This window comes from Poromitra crassiceps (genome assembly GCF_964638095.1).
Source record: "Poromitra crassiceps genome assembly, chromosome: 22".
In the NCBI taxonomy this organism is placed as follows: domain Eukaryota; kingdom Metazoa; phylum Chordata; class Actinopteri; order Beryciformes; family Melamphaidae; genus Poromitra; species Poromitra crassiceps.
The window spans coordinates 24,010,601-24,029,675 of record NC_139647.1 but is presented as its reverse complement, the minus strand read 5'-3'; the positions used below and the strand labels follow the sequence as shown (position 1 = coordinate 24,029,675).

General features: G+C 42.9%; 1 pseudogene across 1 annotated transcript in view; it reads right to left on the bottom strand.

Moving 5' to 3' along the window:
• LOC310796438 (ATP-binding cassette sub-family A member 2-like) overlaps nt 1-19,075 on the bottom strand; it is a 106,018-nt pseudogene that overhangs the window by 75,327 nt on the left and 11,616 nt on the right. The window contains exons 5-6 of the transcript in view: nt 9,110-9,217; nt 2,575-2,884 (exon numbers count right to left, since the gene is read on the bottom strand). The product of the transcript in view is annotated as an ATP-binding cassette sub-family A member 2-like (transcript). The remainder of the gene's footprint in view (nt 1-2,574; nt 2,885-9,109; nt 9,218-19,075) is intronic.

Here is a 19,075-nt window from a genome sequence, read left to right as displayed (position 1 = left end):
GTGGCGATAGTCCGACGTGGTGTAACTAGTAGTTTTCCAATCCGCTGCAAATGCATCAAACACACACTCCTCCTCATCGTCCCGAGTCTGCAAACATGTCCCTCGTCCACTGATCCATGAAATTAAGTCTGCATTCTTGTTTCCATTGTCTAAAAAGCTGTCCTGCTCTTATTAATCATCGATGCCGTCTGACTTACTTCTAACGCTTCTTCTCCTTGTATTGCTAGCAGGCTAATGGCGGTATGTTGTGTTGACGCTCACAGTCACTGCCAATGATGCTTTGCGCGCGCAGATCAGGATTTGATAGGCTAGCTAGCCGCTACGTGAATATGTCGCACCCTTCAATCATCAATGCTGCGCCCTGGTTGCGCATTGCCAGGAGGCAGGCACTCACAGGTGTAAAACTTACACACATCCACTGTAGCAATCAGAAGTTAGAAATGCACAGAAATTAATATTGCTAATTAAATCAATGTTATCTGATAAATAAGATCAGCCATGTTGCAGCTCCTGAGTGATATATTGCTGAGAAGCTTTAACCACTCAAGTCTATTATTATGGATAATAATCACCTCTCATAAATGACATTAATAATAGCATCAAAATCATAACTTCTAGTCATAACAAGTACATGATGATGATAATAAAAATAATAAGTTCAAATGCAAATGAATTAAGGTATAACAGCTCATTCTTGAATACCATATACCCTTAAATAAAATAAAAAATAAAAAATTACAGTCTAGTATTGAGTCCATCCAAGATTTCCTATGCTATCCAAAGCAACTACATGTATTTGATGTTTACATGCTTTACAGTAATGTATACTCTTTCAATATATCTTTCAGTCTAGAAATCTATTATACATTATTTTATACATTACATTATATAGAAATATTTTAAGTGAACAATTCTACTTTCTTGTGGAAAATAAGTAGTTTTCACTAAACTGTGTAACAGGTGAATTAGCCCCACCTTGTGAGATATCCAGTTATGAGTTTACATAAGGTAAGAAATGCCTGCTCCATTCATCTTTCTGCTGAAAATTAACATTAGCTGCAAGGATTTTACTGTTGTGCAACATATCAACTACAGGCTCTGTGAGGCTGTGAAACAGTCAATTGGCTCTATGGCACTGGGCAGTGAGGGCTCTATGGCACTGGGCAGTGAGGGCTCTATGGCACTGGGCAGTGAGGGCTCTATGGCACTGGGCAGTGAGGGCTCTGTAGCACTGGGCAGTGAGGGCTCTGTAGCACTGGGCAGTGAGGGCTCTGTAGCACTGGGCAGTGAGGGCTCTGTAGCACTGGGCAGTGAGGGCTCTGTAGCACTGGGCAGTGAGGGCTCTATGGCACTGGGCAGTGAGGGCTCTATGGCACTGGGCAGTGAGGGCTCTGTAGCACTGGGCAGTGAGGGCTCTATGGCACTGGGCAGTGAGGGCTCTATGGCACTGGGCAGTGAGGGCTCTGTAGCACTGGGCAGTGAGGGCTCTGTAGCACTGGGCAGTGAGGGCTCTATGGCACTGGGCAGTGAGGGCTCTATGGCACTGGGCAGTGAGGGCTCTGTGGCACTGGGCAGTGAGGGCTCTGTAGCACTGGGCAGTGAGGGCTCTGTAGCACTGGGCAGTGAGGGCTCTGTAACACTGGGCAGTGAGGGCTCTGTAGCACTGGGCAGTGAGGGCTCTGTAGCACTGGGCAGTGAGGGCTCTGTAGCACTGGGCAGTGAGGGCTCTATGGCACTGGGCAGTGAGGGCTCTATGGCACTGGGCAGTGAGGTCTCTATGGCACTGGGCAGTGAGGGCTCTATGGCACTGGGCAGTGAGGGCTCTGTAGCACTGGGCAGTGAGGGCTCTATGGCACTGGGCAGTGAGGGCTCTGTAGCACTGGGCAGTGAGGGCTCTGTAGCACTGGGCAGTGAGGGCTCTATGGCACTGGGCAGTGAGGGCTCTATGGCACTGGGCAGTGAGGGCTCTATGGCACTGGGCAGTGAGGGCTCTATGGCACTGGGCAGTGAGGTCTCTATGGCACTGGGCAGTGAGGGCTCTATATGGCACTGGGCAGTGAGGGCTCTGTAGCACTGGGCAGTGAGGGCTCTATGGCACTGGGCAGTGAGGGCTCTATGGCACTGGGCAGTGAGGGCTCTATGGCACTGGGCAGTGAGGTCTCTATGGCACTGGGCAGTGAGGGCTCTATATGGCACTGGGCAGTGAGGGCTCTGTAGCACTGGGCAGTGAGGGCTCTATGGCACTGGGCAGTGAGGGCTCTGTAGCACTGGGCAGTGAGGGCTCTATGGCACTGGGCAGTGAGGGCTCTATAGCACTGGGCAGTGAGGGCTCTATGGCACTGGGCAGTGAGGGCTCTATGGCACTGGGCAGTGAGGGCTCTATGGCACTGGGCAGTGAGGGCTCTGTAGCACTGGGCAGTGAGGGCTCTATGGCACTGGGCAGTGAGGGCTCTGTAGCACTGGGCAGTGAGGGCTCTGTAGCACTGGGCAGTGAGGGCTCTGTAGCACTGGGCAGTGAGGGCTCTATGGCACTGGGCAGTGAGGGCTCTGTAGCACTGGGCAGTGAGGGCTTACCCTTGTGGCTGCGCTGACGCTGGGGCTTGGATTTGGACCTCGGGGAGGTCAGGCAGGGGGCCAAAGCCGGCTTCATCGCGGGCGACATCGGTGCAGGTTGCAGCTGCTGGTAGGCGATGGTGAGGCGGGCAAAGTCAGACTGGAGAGGAGGAGGTTGCTTGCCAGCCGACAAGGCTGCTTGCCGGGCAAAGTGGGCAAACTGCAGCATGATTTCCAACCCACCAGACATGGTCCCGCCCTGGTGTTGAATGGCGGAGTGCACTCTGTCAAATTCTGCTGGGTCCATATTTTGGCTGATCATACTGTAACGCTGTGAGTGTGAGTGTGAGTGTGGACCCAAATGCAGAGATGACAGAGGCAGAAGCAGTTTTTAAGTCTTTACTGAGACTGAAGGGTTAACAAAAAACAAACAACAAAAATAACAGAGCCTGGCCTAAACTGTGTTGGACGGCCAACAAACTAAACTAACAAGTTTCTTTAAAACACAGGAACAGTCTGTAAGAAACTTGTACAATATCAGACTCTTGAGCACCAGAGTCTTGAGCAGAAACACAGGAGCACAGAAAGTTATGATCAGTAGTGAGCCTGAGACTCACACACACATTTATATAGTCTCTAACCAGGTGCCCATGATCACTGCTGATTACCAGGAGAGGGTGAGTCTCACAGGTGAAGTGAATCAGGGCATTTGGAGACAGAAGGCACACCGTGGCCTGGCTGTTACATTACCAGCGTCTCACTGCCCTTGACTGCTCCCACTGTTGCCCTTAGTGACAAATGTAAGTAATGATTTACCCTTCTGATCATGTTCATTGTTCATATTCCGGTTCATGTACATCCTGATTCATGCTTTGAAAATGTGTATGTGGGAGTGCGTGTGGGGGTGGGGTATCTGTGTGTGTGTGTGTGGGTGTGGGTGTGTGTGAGCGTATAAACATGCAAGTGTTTTAACATGTGTACATGCTATGCTACAAATGTACTAGGAACAACTCTAAAGTATGTGTGATATTATTATGGATATAATGTGAGTATGTACACATCTCTTATAGGCTATATTAATACAGAAGTATAACATGTTATTACAGTATAATACTGTCATAAAAAGCCTAAAGATATAAAACAAGGGGTAGGACTTGATAAGTATTAACTTCTTCCTACTCCTTTTCGGGCATGATAAACAAATGTAAATTGATTGTGAATTTGCTGTCTATTGTATGCTGTGAATTCCAATTGACTATGATTGTTTGGCACTTCTTGCCTATATTTATTTTATTTTTTGTTTTGTTTTGTTTTTTGTTTTTACCATGTTCGAAATAAAATCTAATCTAATGCTAGCAGCAGTGAATGATGTTCTGTAACGGCAGCTAAATATAACAGTATTGTAGTTTCTACTGTAACATGTAGCATTTTTGATTTGTATTAGTTGCCTACAATTAGTGTGCACATGTAAGTACTGACCTTGATTGAGGTGTTCTCTGATTTGTTGCAGAACCACACAGCCACACACCTCTAGATCTTTAAATATATCTTGACTGGCTGGACTTTCTTGTAACCTGACTGTTGCACCACTGCAGGGCTGTGCAGAGACATTTTAGAAGGGCAGGTCAGGTGCTCAATTAAGAAGGGGCACATGCAGACCAACTTAAAACATCTTTTTGAAATGACTGTGTGCTTAGTTTGCACACAGTCATTACGGGCTATTTCATAGTATCCTGTGAATGCTCCACTCCTGAAATCCCTCCAATTAGCAGTATAACTGGAAAGCCTCCACTCTGGGTATAGCTCCATTGGTTTAGAGGAGCTGTTATTGTTGACCAATCAGGGTCCATTATTGTGCCTGTTTTGCTTTGCTTAATTCAATTTAACCAATTAAATTTAAAATAATAAAATATAAACTTTTTGTTTTGATATGGTAAAACATACACAATTAACCCATACCCAGGCAGGTTGATATCCCACAAGAGTGATTCAACCTGTACGGTCCATGAACGCTTTGACATTTGCTGTTCTAAAGTTCCTCTTTCCAGAACAAAAATCCTCTGCTGCACAGGAAGTGTTTTTTGTTAAAGGGGAGCTGGCAGACCTACTTGGAATAAAAAAATCACTCTGGGTGTTAAAGGGGTTGTTGGTGATGTCATCCCAACCCAAGATTAGCCTACAGTGCAATCTTCTTACAGTGATCAATACTCCACTTACAAGTGGTCATTTTGGGCCATCCAAAATCAAAAATGAGCCAACGAGATACAGCAGCGATAGCCTATTTGCTGCATGTCTCTGAGACCTCTTTGTTTGAAACAGCTGGAGGCCTAACTTACTGTCTGGATTTTTAAAGTCAATAACATTCAGTAAATAGTGAAGCTGTCAGTTTCATTACTTTGCATGTACTGCATTCATGTAATACATTATACATATGTAAATTAGATGGTATGGTCATCTGCATGAGAAATAAAGAAACAGAAAAAAGTTCTAATAATCATCCGCTTATAGTGATCAACTTGACCCATCCCAAAATGCACTGTATCAGCAGACCCAACTGCAAAAGTAGGTTCCAACCCCTAGAGGGCACTCTCGCTGCATGAAAATTATAAAGTGTAGAATACAGTTGACTCTCAAATGTGGAGATTGTGCCCAGAATCCTTCAGCAACATTATACAACAATTTAAAACAATTATTTACATTTATTTACAAATGTTCATCAGCTGTTTGACCACCTCTGCATTTGAACACATCTACATAGCATGTACTGCATTCATGTAATACATTATACATTATGTAAATTAGATGGTATGGCAGTTTGTCTGGATAGAGGAAGGTGGAAGAAACATGAAGCAACATATATGTTGGCTCATTGTCAACATGCAGTGCAAAACACTCTTTTAACTTTAGAACTTAAGAAAAGCAAGACTAATTCAGATCATCATTAAAAAAAAGCACTATATTTACAGGACAGGACAATCTAAAATTCAGTCTAAAATAAGTGAATGTGATTGGATGAACATTTGATGATAGGCCAATGAGAGGCAGAGAGGGGTGGGTCATGCCTTCGCCTAGCCGCTAGTGTCCTCTAGAGAGAGAGTGGCGTTAGCCAATGAACAGCCAGGATTGGGTCTTGCGCTAGCTGATAATGTACAATTTGATTCAAGAAAAAAAAAAATCAAAGGACAACACAAACTGTCCATTTTTTTTGCAAGTCGACTGCTGCTTAATCCAGGACCTTACTTCCTGTGGAACCCTTGAGAGTAAAAAAATTGTCCATTGGAGTGAATGGAGATGTTGGGACTCTTCTATCTACATGGCTCTGGCCTTCGCCATCATGGGGAAAAAGATATCCCTTCCTTGTTCGAGCCATGAGATGAGCTCCAGTGGTGAGGTCCCTGTCCCTTCCTGCTCCAGCGATGACATTTCGTCGTCCGCCCATCGGCACAACCAAGCCTGTCATGCAGAAAGGTCAGAGGATGGGCATTTTTAGTAATTTCAATATTCGAGTACTCACATTCCATTATTATAGAGTAATCGAGTATAATAATAATAATAATAATAATAAATAAAATAGCACAGAAAATACCAGTAGTCCAGTAAAAATGTCACTTGACCTCACAATAATTGCAACAAAACCAAACTCAACTGATTTTGTATCCTCAATATGTCCTCAATGAAGGAAAAAAAGTGTTAAGGAAATGTATGAAGGGAAAATTTTGAAAATTACCTATATGATGCTACCAAAAACGTTTTTTTATTTATTTTTTAACATTTTTTTTATTTTTATTTTTTTTAAATGTATTTTCTCCTTGAAGCAAAAAACACATACAGGATATAAGTGATGAGATTTATGGCACATTAAAAAAAAAAAAAAGGCTTCCATAGGCTACCATCATATTTAGGTCATTTTCAAAACTTTCCCTTCATACATTTCCTTAACACTTTTTTTCCTTCATTGAGGACATATTGAGGATACAAAATCAGTTGAGTTTGGTTTTGTTGCAATTAGTGTGAGGTTGACCCACATATTTGCGTAAAATGCCTGGACTACAGTAGCAATTCTAGCTTCTGATTGGGTGGACACTGAGCTTCAGCCTGCCTCCAAAGCCCCCTCTACTCATCATATTGAGAAACTCAGAGAGTCAGCGTTGCCAGACGTACGATAATTATCGTATTTGTACGATAATTTTGACCTCTGTATGATGTATGATCAATAATCCCAAAATCTTTAAGTGTACGATCATTTTGTGACACGATGAGGCCATTTACACCTGGCGTTAACATGTGGTTTCTGCCATCAGATTGCAATCAGATTGTATTTTATCACTTCAGCCTGTTTCCATTTACACTAGGGATGGGCATTTCTAGCAAAAACACTATTCGAAATTCGCTGGCCAAATTCGAATTTAATTCGAATTTCGAAAAAAAAAAAAAAAATGTAAAAAAAAAAAAAAAAAAAATTTTTTTTTTTTTTTTTTGTGAGTGAAATGTTGCATTGTCTCCCCTGATTCTAAGTCTACGGCTTTATTAATTAATATAAAAAGCTTCTGCTGTGGATTTTTAGCTCAAACAAGCATTGCACCACTGAAGTAAAGAACATGTTACATGACATTGACATTTTCGAAAATAAAAAACAGTTTTGACAATCATGAGTGGTTCATTAAATATTTAGTAGGCTCAGGTCTGAGTGCCAAAGGGGTGCCAAAGTCACCCCCTCTCCCTCTTCATGGGATTTCATCTGCCATTAATTTTTCCATAAACCTTGCTTAAAATGCTTATAAAAATTGTTTTACTTGCTCAAACCAAGCGATTTGACTATACTTAGAATCAGGGGAGACAATGCAACATTTCACTCAAAAAAAAAAAAAAATTCGAATTTCGAATTTCAATAATAAAAGTCGACCTTGATAATAACAACGATTATTCGAAAATTCGAAATTCGATGCCCATCCCTAATTTACACCTGGCAATCCTTCTTCAATGCGTTTTGGGGGTGTTTACACCTGGCATTTCAAGTGATAAAACACAATCTGATTGCAATCTGATCACAGAAAACGCATGTTAGCGCCAGGTGTAAATGGCCTCTTAGTCAACTTAGTCAACCTAATCCCTACATCTATCTGTTTATACATCTCTTCTCACAACGTATGTCAGTGCAATTGCTACCTATTTGCATGTCATCGTCATTAATAAAGGAATGTGTGTGTTTATCGCAGAACGATAAATGTGTGTCCCTGATATGCACTGCAACATATTGGAGTGCTGAGCCGTCATTAGGCCCAAATGCCTTTATCAGTTTCCATTGAAAGATTTCTTCAAAACATTCCAGGTAAATATCACAGCCTATATTCATCATAATTCTGAAGTTTGAAACTGACGTAGTGGTTATGGATACAACTTACGCTGTTCATTTCAATGGGTTCAATAATCATGCACATTCAGAATATTTATTCAGCGATGTCAGAATGAATGACTTGACTTCTCGCAGTTTGCGAATGTTAGTAAAAGAATGGCGACCTCTAATAAAACCTGAATGATCAGTTGAAATTATATTTGAAATAACTGTTTATTCTGGAAACAAAAGCTCAATTGTCTGATTAAAGCTCAGGCGAGTCATTCAATTGATTTTCATTTAATAATCAGTTGTGTTAGATACTAAATGTTTAATATGAGTTTAATAGCACACATTTAATGGGTACATAAGACACAAAAGGTTGGGAACCAGTGTTTTAGACAATAACGCGGAACAGGCTAGTGTAATGAATAACAGGTAACTTAACATTATATGACCTGACACGTCCACCACCTCCTCAGATTGAGGCGAGATGAAAATACCTGGTGCGCTACTCAGAACAGTCTGCATGGATGCCTGCCTGGCCAATACTGGCACTTGAATGCTGCGTAGGGCGTGTTCTGCCCACAACTGCAATGGGATCCATAATAATGCACCATAGTAGCTAATGCCTGGCTAGCGTAGCTCGCAATGCCTGGCTAGCGTAGCTGGCTAGCGTAGCTCGCAATGCCTGGCTAGCGTAGCTCACAATGCCTGGCTAGCATAGCTCACATTGCCTGGCTAGCGTAGCTCGCAATGCCTGGCTAGCGTAGCTCGCAATGCCTGGCTAGCATAGCTCACAATGCCTGGCTAGCATAGCTCACAATGCCTGGCTAGCGTAGCTCGTAATGCCTGGCTAGCGTAGCTCGCAATGCCTGGCTAGCATAGCTCACAATGCCTGGCTAGCATAGCTCACAATGCCTGGCTAGCGTAGCTCGTAATGCCTGGCTAGCGTAGCTCGCAATGCCTGGCTAGCATAGCTCGCAGGACTGCACAGTGTTTCAACTGCCCGGATGACTACCTCATGTAATATAACAACAAATCACATGGTTTGATGACGAAACATTTACCAGTTTAATGATAAAACGTAATAAAATTCCTGACAGTATTACCGTTTTTAAATTTCAATTATCATTAAAACCATGTACAGTAGGTTTTATTACTGCGATTATGGCACATTTATTGATCACTACATCACTGCTAGTAGCATTGCTGGTAACTCACCTTCAGATCAGCTGTCAGCTCGCTGCTGACCGGAGAGAGGGGACAGTCAGTGGGGGGGCAGGGGGGACGTCTGTTCTCCACCTGGCTGCTGGAGCGTTGGGGTTCCACCTAATGGAGGGGCACAGCATAGGAGAGCTATCAGACCAGATGGTGGCGCTATATAACAAGAAAAAAAATATATATAAAAATATTTTATTTTATTTATTGTAATGTGTGTGTGATGGAGCTGTCCATACTGCCGTACTGCGTGTTCATTTCTTGTAGAATACTGCACGTTTTCTGAAAGCTTACGGATGAAACGGAAGAGTACCCCCCCCCCCCCCCCACACACACACACACACACACACACACACACACACGCTCTCTACTGTCCACTAGTGGATGTATCGCTTAACATGATACCAACGTGAAAGACGCATAGAAGTATGTGGGCACTGGGCAGTGACAGTTGCATCGTTTGAAACGGACATGTTATAATACTCAAACTATCGGTAATAAAAACTAAACATTTTTAAACAATAAAAACTACACTGAAACATGCTAGACTTTGGAAACTAACTGAAACTAAACTGAATTGAAAACAACTGGTGGTTACAGATCACTGTTCATTTAAACCATTGCATGAGTTTAATACCACGCTATCTTCTTAATTTTTCAGCATGTACTACCAGACAGAAAGACATTTGCCAAAGATTTGGACAAGTCATATGCTTGAATGGAAAAAGAGCTGAAGAGAACACTTGAAGCACAGCAGTATGTATCAGCAACAGTAGATATATGGACTGCCAACAATAAGAGTTTGATGGGGGTGACGGTGCACTGGATCCATGCAGATACTTTGAAACCAGAGAAGGCGGCGATAGCTTGTAAAAGATTCAGCGGCCGGCACACGTTCTCTGCAATTGCAACAGAGCTAGAGGACATTTTCTCCCGATATGGACTGACCAACAATAAAGTGACTGCATGTGTGACGGACAATGGAAGTAACTTTGTGAAAGCCTTCAAGGAGTACCAACAGCAGCAAGTAAACTCTGAGTCTGATGATGGTGAGGTGATCTTTACAGACCACCACCGATGATGCCCACAGCGCTCCATGTGTACTCCCTCCCCACCATAGATGCACAGCCCAACACTTAAAGGAGAATTTCGTTTTTTTTCAACCTATTTTCCACACTATGTGTCTAAGGGACTCATCGGAACATATTTTATTCAAATTGGTCGAGTACTCACCGAGATAGCCTTATAAACAACTACACAGTGTAACTACACAGGGCAATCCTGCACTGCATCGTCGCAGGAAAATGGGCGTGAACAGGCGGGGAGAGAGAGAGAGAGAGAGCGAGAGAGCGAGAGAGAGAGAGAGCGAGAGAGAGAGAGAGAGAGAGAGAGAGCGAGAGAGAGAGCGAGAGAGAGAGAGAGAGCGAGAGAGAGAGAGCAGGGAAGCTTGCACTGTGTCAACATGGAGGATTTCACCTCTCATCATCAGTGCTTTCTCTCTCTCTCCCCTCGCCTCTTCATACGCACATTTTCTCTGTCCCACAGTAAATCCCGGAGAATAATACTCACGTATAGAGTCGTTTCCATGTTGCCAAACACTATAATGACAGTTTGAGTCTCCCAGCGGCAAACCAAGCAGTTTTATTAGCGAACGTGTATTGACGATGCGGTGCAGGATTGCCCTGTGTAGTTATAGTCTAGTAGGAACGGGGGGTCCCCGCGCACCCGAAAGATATATTTTTCTAACATAGATTTTTGTACTCCTCAAGGTGTCTAATAAACAAATTTTGTTGTTACCCCGTTGAAATAGTGTCCCATGGGTCCGTCTTCATTAGTAAAGATAAGCATTCCAACACCTTTCTAATGGTCAAAAAACATAAGATAGACACCAAGTCTGTATTTCTATCTCATCTCTTTCAAAAGTTATAGCCAAAATCTTTTTCGGACAGTGGTCATATTGGATCTGGCCGCCATGGTGACCCCGGGGGTCACCGGCTCGGGCACTCTGGCTCAATTGTTAGAGCATGCCCTGGGCTAATTCTGGGCAAAATCTGTTGCTTTTAGACTTGATTTGCATGAACTTAGCCTCAAATGTCCCTAAAAGTCCCGCAACTATTATGTTTTGCATGGTGTTATAAATCGAGTGATAACACACATTTAGCTACCATTGGTGCAATGCTCTCACATATTTTCTAACTCTAGAGATGTATACCTTGCCAAAAATCAATATGAGCATTATTCCCAACCCTTCTGGCCCATGGACTAATATGTAGATAGATTTCATTTGCAAGATTTTGAGAGTAAATTAGACACTTTTTTCAAATGTTTTTGAGTTTTACTATACCAAACCTGTTAAAATCATTAAAACAACCCTCTCAATCAATTCCTCATGCAGAAATCATACAGAAAAGTGGTGTCATTTGTCTCTGTAGGATGTCTAGTTCAAAAGTTATGACCCTTATCCATTTTCATCAGACATCGCAATATGCCCGCAAAGATGGCCGCCAAACGGACCCATGGGACACTATTTCAACGGGGTAACAACAAAATTTGTTTATTAGACACCTTGAGGAGTACAAAAATCTATGTTAGAAAAATATATCTTTCGGGTGCGCGGGGACCCCCCGTTCCTACTAGACTATTACACTGTGTAGTTGTTTGAGCACATTGCTCGAGCTGTAAACAAGGCTATCTCAGTGAGTACTCGACCAATTTGAAAAAAATATGTCAGGATGAGTCCCTTAGACACATAGTGTGTGGAAAATAGGGTCCAGGTTGAAAAAAAACTAAAGTCTCCTTTAATCTTATTGCGAAAAATAATGTTGATAAATAGCTGGCATGATGGCATCTAATCCAGAATCGAGGGCTGTGTATCATAGTGCTACAGACAAATGTTCAGCACTGTGGACGAAGGCCAGCCGCTCCACAGTAGCATCAGAGTGCCTGGCTGAGATCAGTAAAAAAAAGCTGATTGTCCCCACAGTAACCCGGTGGAACTCATTCCATGACGCCTATGCACGGATCATAGAAATGCCCCTTGCCGACATCAATAACCTCTGCACACAGTTTCAGATTAAATGTATGAACAACAAGGAACACCAGTTTCTAGAAGAATACTGTTCCATTACGAAGCTTTTCACAGTCGCGCTGGACATTCTGCAGCGTGAGGACACTTGTTTTTATGGAACGCTTCAACCAACGCTAGAAGGTCTAATGACCAAAAGCCTGGCAGTGAAACATGGCCTATCGCAAATGACCGCTGGACTGCCTGACTTTATTGTGGGGGCAATCAAAGGTCGATTTGCCGCGACTCTCGACTCCAAGGATGCGCTGCTGGCCGCTGTCTCGCTGCCCAAGTTCAAGCTGCGCTGGGTAAGAGAAGAAGCCAGAAGAGAGCACATTAAGCTAGAGATGCTGCGATCCGATCATGTGATCGGATATCGGCGCGATATCAGCCAAAAAACATGGATCGGATCGGATCGGATTCCAGCGAAAATGACCGATCCAAGGCTCCGATATAAGCACTCCATTCCATGACTCCGCTCCAGGATTTCTATCCAGCATGCAGCAGCAGCAGCAAAGAGGCCGCGTTGAGCCTAGGATGGCCAGGGCCAAAACGTCAGACACACCCGTCCTTAACCTATGTGCGATTCGAAATCACGCGTCCGCACCAGTTTGACAGTTTCAAATTATAACAAAACAACCACTATTGCAATTTGCAATACATGTCCCGCAAGGTTTCTGAGATTAGGGGAAAGTCTGAGCTGCCGTTACTCTAAACCAAACGTGGGGATGAGGCAGCGGATTTGTTTTGGCGTTAACGTAACGTTAGCTGTTGTGATGATGGCTAACGTTAGCTAGCTGGTTAGGCTATCTAGTTGCAAGGCAGCGCTCCACAAGCTTGTTGTGACCAAAACCCCCGCATTTAAAGCATTTCATACTCCCAGAGCTGGCGTAAACCATAGAGAACCTCATGCATTAGCCTACTCAAAATGAAACGTCCAGGGTTTGTGTCTCCAAAATCAACTAACGCTAAACGTTACATGCAAGCTAACGTAGCTAGCTGCGGAGCACTCATGATCTATAAGGAAAACGAATGCGCACATAGCCTACATAATTGTCAACATCACATACATGTATTTTCTTTAATCTAGACTACAGGCATCATTTTTCAGTCAAAAGTGAAACGACACAGATATGATGGCGTAGGGGAGAGTGGGGTGAGTTGTGCCACTTTTTACTTGAGGTGTCTTTAAAGTGAGGGCATGACAGTAATGCCTCCAACTACAATATGTAAATATATTTCAGGATGTTGTGCACCACTGGGAACACTCCCTTTGGATCTTAAATAAACTGTTAAAAAAATATGGCTATTCTTAAAAAAGTGGTCTCTTGGCACAACTTGCCCCCGGTGCGGGGTAAGTTGTGCCTTTGGAGAGAATACGTTGGGGTAAATTGTGCCATTGATTACTGAAGTAAACGGAACATTTTCATCTCATATACTGTAATGCTATATCAAAGCAAGACAAAATAAAGATAACACTAAAGTCCAGTGTACTATAACAGGGTTAAACAAGGCTAAACGGTAGCAGCAGTTGACCTACATATTTAACATTTTCAGAAATAAAAATTATGTTCAAAATGAACAAAATCAACTATCACAGAGCCAGGCTACACTTGCCAATACTGCAATATTCTTCAACAAGGTCTATTTAAACATTTAAGAACAAAATGAAATAAAATTTCACTAAATCAACTGCAACTGCTCTAGCACAACTTAACCCAGGCCTTTTGGCACAAATCACCCCATCCCCACCATTTTAACAAACTTGTATCATATAGCTGGTTTGGAGCTAACATCATGCTAACAGTATAGCCTCATATTGTAGCTTACTAAAACACTAACACATGTGTGAAATGTTTTCAAGCTTGTCTATAATTGTTCAGACACAACAATCGATAAACCTTGATCATAAAAAATTTACTTTGAGAGGCAAAAAACAGTTTTTTGAACTTAAATGTGCTTAGCTCTTGTGCCATCTGCCTCCCTTCTTTGCAGAGTGAGTAAAATGGATGCCTCTTCAAAAATGTGTGGTCACATGACCAATTTCTTCTATGGTTTTCTAGATACAAGGGGTGGCACAACTTCCCCGCTGGCACAACTCACCCCACTCTCCCCTATAGTGAGGCTTTCCATGCCTCACTATAGAACTGGCCCCATGCAAAATTCAGACCGCTTATATGTTGCCGTCATGCCAATAAGAGTCTAAATGTAATTTTTTATGTTTTATCTGCAGACTAAGCAGCTAGGCTTTCGGTTCTATAAAAGCCATTATTTTTTGTATTGACTTGAGTGATACACTTTACTAAAAAAAATATTATATCACAATAGTGATGTCAGATTTGCTTAGGTCAGAGCTATGGAATATTAAATCATCCATCTCGCCCAGCCCTAATTTGATTGTTATGTTTTAGTTTTACATCAAATGAATTAGATGAACTAAATCGTTTACATACTATATTACCAAAGCACACACATACATACCTAACCCTAAAAATGTGCGTTGCCTGCTAGCTATCAGACAGCATAGAGAGACTTAAATATGTGCTGTATCGGTATCGGATCGAAATCGGTATCGAATCGGGTATCGAAATTTGATCGGAATCGGATCGGTTTTGAGCTAAAATATCGAAATCGGATCGGAATTGAAAAATCTCGATCGCAGCATCTCTACATTAAGCACCTGCTCACTATGGAGTGCTGCTCCCTTACAGAAGAAGAGCCTGTAGCCCTGACGCCGGATCCTCAACCCACTGCTGTCGCCTCCTGCCTTTTTTTCCTTTGATGTACAGCCTGATGCCACCACTGACTCCCCCGTGTCTGTGGAAACCGAGGTGATGGAGTATCTCAAATCTGCCCCTACCATGGAAAGCCTGCACCAGTTCGCAAGAATAAAAAAAATAGCACTCCACTATAATGCCTCAACACCATCCAGCGCACCAGCCAGCACTCCACTATAATGCCTCAACACCATCCAGCCACCAACCAGCACTCCACTATAATGCCTCAACACCATCCAGCCACCAGCCAGCACTCCACTATAATGCCTCAACACCATCCAGCCACCAGCCAGCACTCCACTATAATGCCTCAACACCATCCAGCGCACCAGCCAGCACTCCACTATAATGCCTCAACACCATCCAGCCACCAGCCAGCACTCCACTATAATGCCTCAACACCATCCAGCCACCAACCAGCACTCCACTATAATGCCTCAACACCATCCAGCCACCAGCCAGCACTCCACTATAATGCCTCAACACCATCCAGCCACCAGCCAGCACTCCACTATAATGCCTCAACACCATCCAGCCACCAGCCAGCACTCCACTATAATGCCTCAACACCATCCAGCGCACCATGCAGCACTCCACTATAATGCCTCAACACCATCCAGCGCACCATGCAGCCGAAATACTTTTCAGTCTTGGGAACCTTGTTCTCACACCAAAACGAAACCGTCTCGGTGATGGACGCTTTCAGCGGCTTCTCTTGATGCGTTTTAACAGGTATTTCAGTAGTAAGGAATAGACTAGCCCTCCCTCCTTTTTTTATAAGACTCACTGTATTTTAGTAGTAAGGAATAGACTAGCCCTCCCTCCTTTTTTTTTTATAAGACTCACTGTATTTTAGTAGTAAGGAATAGACTAGCCCTCCCTCCTTTTTTTATAAGACTCACTGTAAAAAAAAAAAAAAGTATTTTATTGAATTATTTTCTGGATTGCAATGCAATATTTCAACGGGAGTTATAGGCTCTATAAATTTAGACACGCTTCCTGGTTTGCTTTGATTTGTGTGATTCTTAACTCATTGAGTGCCAAGGACGGACATGTTCGTCATTTCAAATAGTAACGTAGAGTGCCAAGGACGGACATGTTCGTCAATTGCGTTTTTTGACGGTGGGGCGTCGATCAAAGCCTTCTGCCTCTGATGTACAAATATTATAGCTATTGGATGTGTCTAACCTATTTTACAGAACCCTTAGGTGGCGACAGTGCTCTCCACATAACAGAAAGGCAAGGAAAAAACAAAGAAGAAGTCGTTATGGAAACGGAAATCGCATCGCATCCGTATGCATCGATATGCTGAAGCACGTTACTGCAGCTGTGCCTGCAGCAGCCAATCTGCTCCCACAATTGAGCCGCTCCGTGTCGGTTGCGACAGCACATCTGCACATCCACACCGTGGAGTTGTTTTTCTCAACTGGAAGCATCGTTGCCGGTGACAAACACACGCGGAACGCTGTAAAAAAGCCTGGCTGTTCCGCACCCTTCACTGTGCGCACAGCAAACTCAGCAGAGAGCCACCACAGACAGGAGGAGGAGTGTGCAGTTGAGGCGAGGCGGGGCGGGGCGGGGGGGGGGGGGGGGGGGGGGGGGGGCACGCAGAGCAGCACGCAACACCCAGACAGACCCAGGCAGCAGGACAGGATTGACAAACGCAAGCCAGAATATCCGATACCCACCAGCAGCAAATCAAAACCAGCAAGAAGCTGCAACCAGCAGCGCACGCAGGGGCCAGCGCTGCTGGTTGTAGCTAAAAATATTATTCTGCCAAACAAAATTCCCTGGCCTAAACTGTTTTATTGAAGGAAATTATTTTTGAGGTGTGACTACATTAGAAAAGATTAGCTTCAGAGTCAGTGATGTGCTTGAAATGATTAATTTCACAAAAGGCCAATTATCTCAGCTTCTAGAAAAAAATTGCTGTTTTTGGATGAATCATGCTATCTTCTCCGGCTCATAACTAAAGAACGGAAAATGGGATCAATAAACTTTTTTTTGCAGATGATAGAATAGAGTCTCATCGTTCTTTGTGCGTGTTCAGTGTTTACATAGTAATATCACACAATATTCTGTGGGCCTCGAGAAATCACTGAAAACGCTCTGAAACTCTGGCACTGGGAGCGTCCGTTCTCCAAAAGTGGCTGGCACTCAATGAGTTAACGTGTGCAGTGGTTTTTGCTATTAATATTTTTGTTTGTGTTCTGTTGTGATTCTTAACGTGTGCACTGTGCAGTGATTTTGTGTGGGCTATTTATATTTTTTACGTTTGTGTGTTCTGTTGGGTCCTAAATTGAATAGACAATAGCTTATTCACCTTATGTTCCAACACAGGGGTCAGCCAGTTACTTCTTATTTGTTTACACTTCCTGTGACAGTACAGTACTAGTGACCAGTAGCCTGTACTACGAAGCTAGTTTAATGCCTTATCCGAGTAAGTTTGAGTTTAAACCTGGTTTAGCCGTACTACAAAGCAAGTTAACTTTCAATCACCATGGCAACTGACGCCGCAAAGCTAACCTGGTCGCGACCAGGTTAGCTTCAGAGGATAAGATCAAAATCCATGACAGACCCATATAATCGGCTCTCTGGAGTCACTCACCGTTCATATAAGATCGCCATATGAAAAATAGATTGCAGTCAACTGAGAATATAACAAGAAAAACATTTGTGGCTCTGTAGGCTACATAATTAAATTAAGCCTACTTACCACTTTATGTCTTAACAGCTCAACGATGCGTGGAGAAATATGATCACTATTAATCACCGCGGCGCATATCATGAATGGACCCTCAAATGGAGTGAGGGTGTCGTCTCAATTCAGTTCAGCAGTTTTCTCTTTTATAGTAGGCTATTAGGCTTTATACTAGGCTATTTTATATATGAATTATTCGATCAGTGCAACCACACACATGAGTGATAGAGATCATTATTCATTGAGCATGCGTTTCTAAATCTATGGTCTAAATAGGCTTACAGATTGTGGAAATGAGATTACACATTTAGATTTGTTGCTGCTGCCTGTATCAATGCAGCTGTATCAATCGCTGATCAAAGTAAATCAAATGACTATCCAACGCGGATTTTCATTCTGACATTAAATCGCGGATACATTAAATATCCGCTAAAACTCTGATCATGCACTGCGCTTCATTGAACGAGGAAATGGGTGTGGAAATGGGTGTGGGCGTGGATAAACTCAGCTGTTCATAATGTGATTGGCTGGCGCACCTCTTTCGCGTGGACGCGCGCCTGTGCACGAGCGAAAAACGTGCGCGTGCACAGGCAGATCCCAGGTCCACTTACCTAGTAAAAAACCAGCGTCGTAGTATCAGTTAACTAGATAGCTTTGATCCTGTTCAGTCAAACCAGATCAAAGGGACTTATCGCGGATCTGTTAAACTAGTTTCGTAGTACAGGGCTCAGGTGAATCCCACCCTGTTTATTCTGGACACTTACCTGTAAGTATATCAGGCTATACACAATTTCAGTCACTACATTTGTGGTAGTCTGGAGCAGCAGTCATTAAGTTGTCTATTTTCTAGTCGTTGGAATTCACACATTAAACCTTATATTTTTTATAAAGTTTAATTTGAGGACCAATGCACTTTTCAAATAGTAGCCATAGTTTGCCTACCACTGATATAGGCTATGTGTCAATTTAACATAGCCGAGCCTAAGTTTGTTTTTGTTTCTAGCTGAGCCTAAGTTCTTGATGATGAAATGTATGTGGGACTGAAAGTAGCCATTTTGTAATGAGTACCGGTAATTGGTTGTTTGTGTTGATCTCTGCTTGCTGCTATTTCAGGGCAGGATACAATTTGGTTTACCTCCAAGCGCACTTTTTAATGTTTCATTTATTTTCATGATTCATTCTTTCATTCAATGTCCCCCCTTTATCTAAAGTACCCCCTGCATTACCTACATATCCCCTAGGGGTACCCCCATTTGAGAGACTATTCATATAACACCTAGTTGTAATTCTGCGCTTATTTTGGTGAAAGTAACGCAAAAGTAATAAGTAATAAGTAACAAGTTACTCTACACAGAAAGTAATATTGTAAAGTAACTTATTACTTTGAAATCAAAGTAACTAGTAATATGTAATATATTACATTTTGA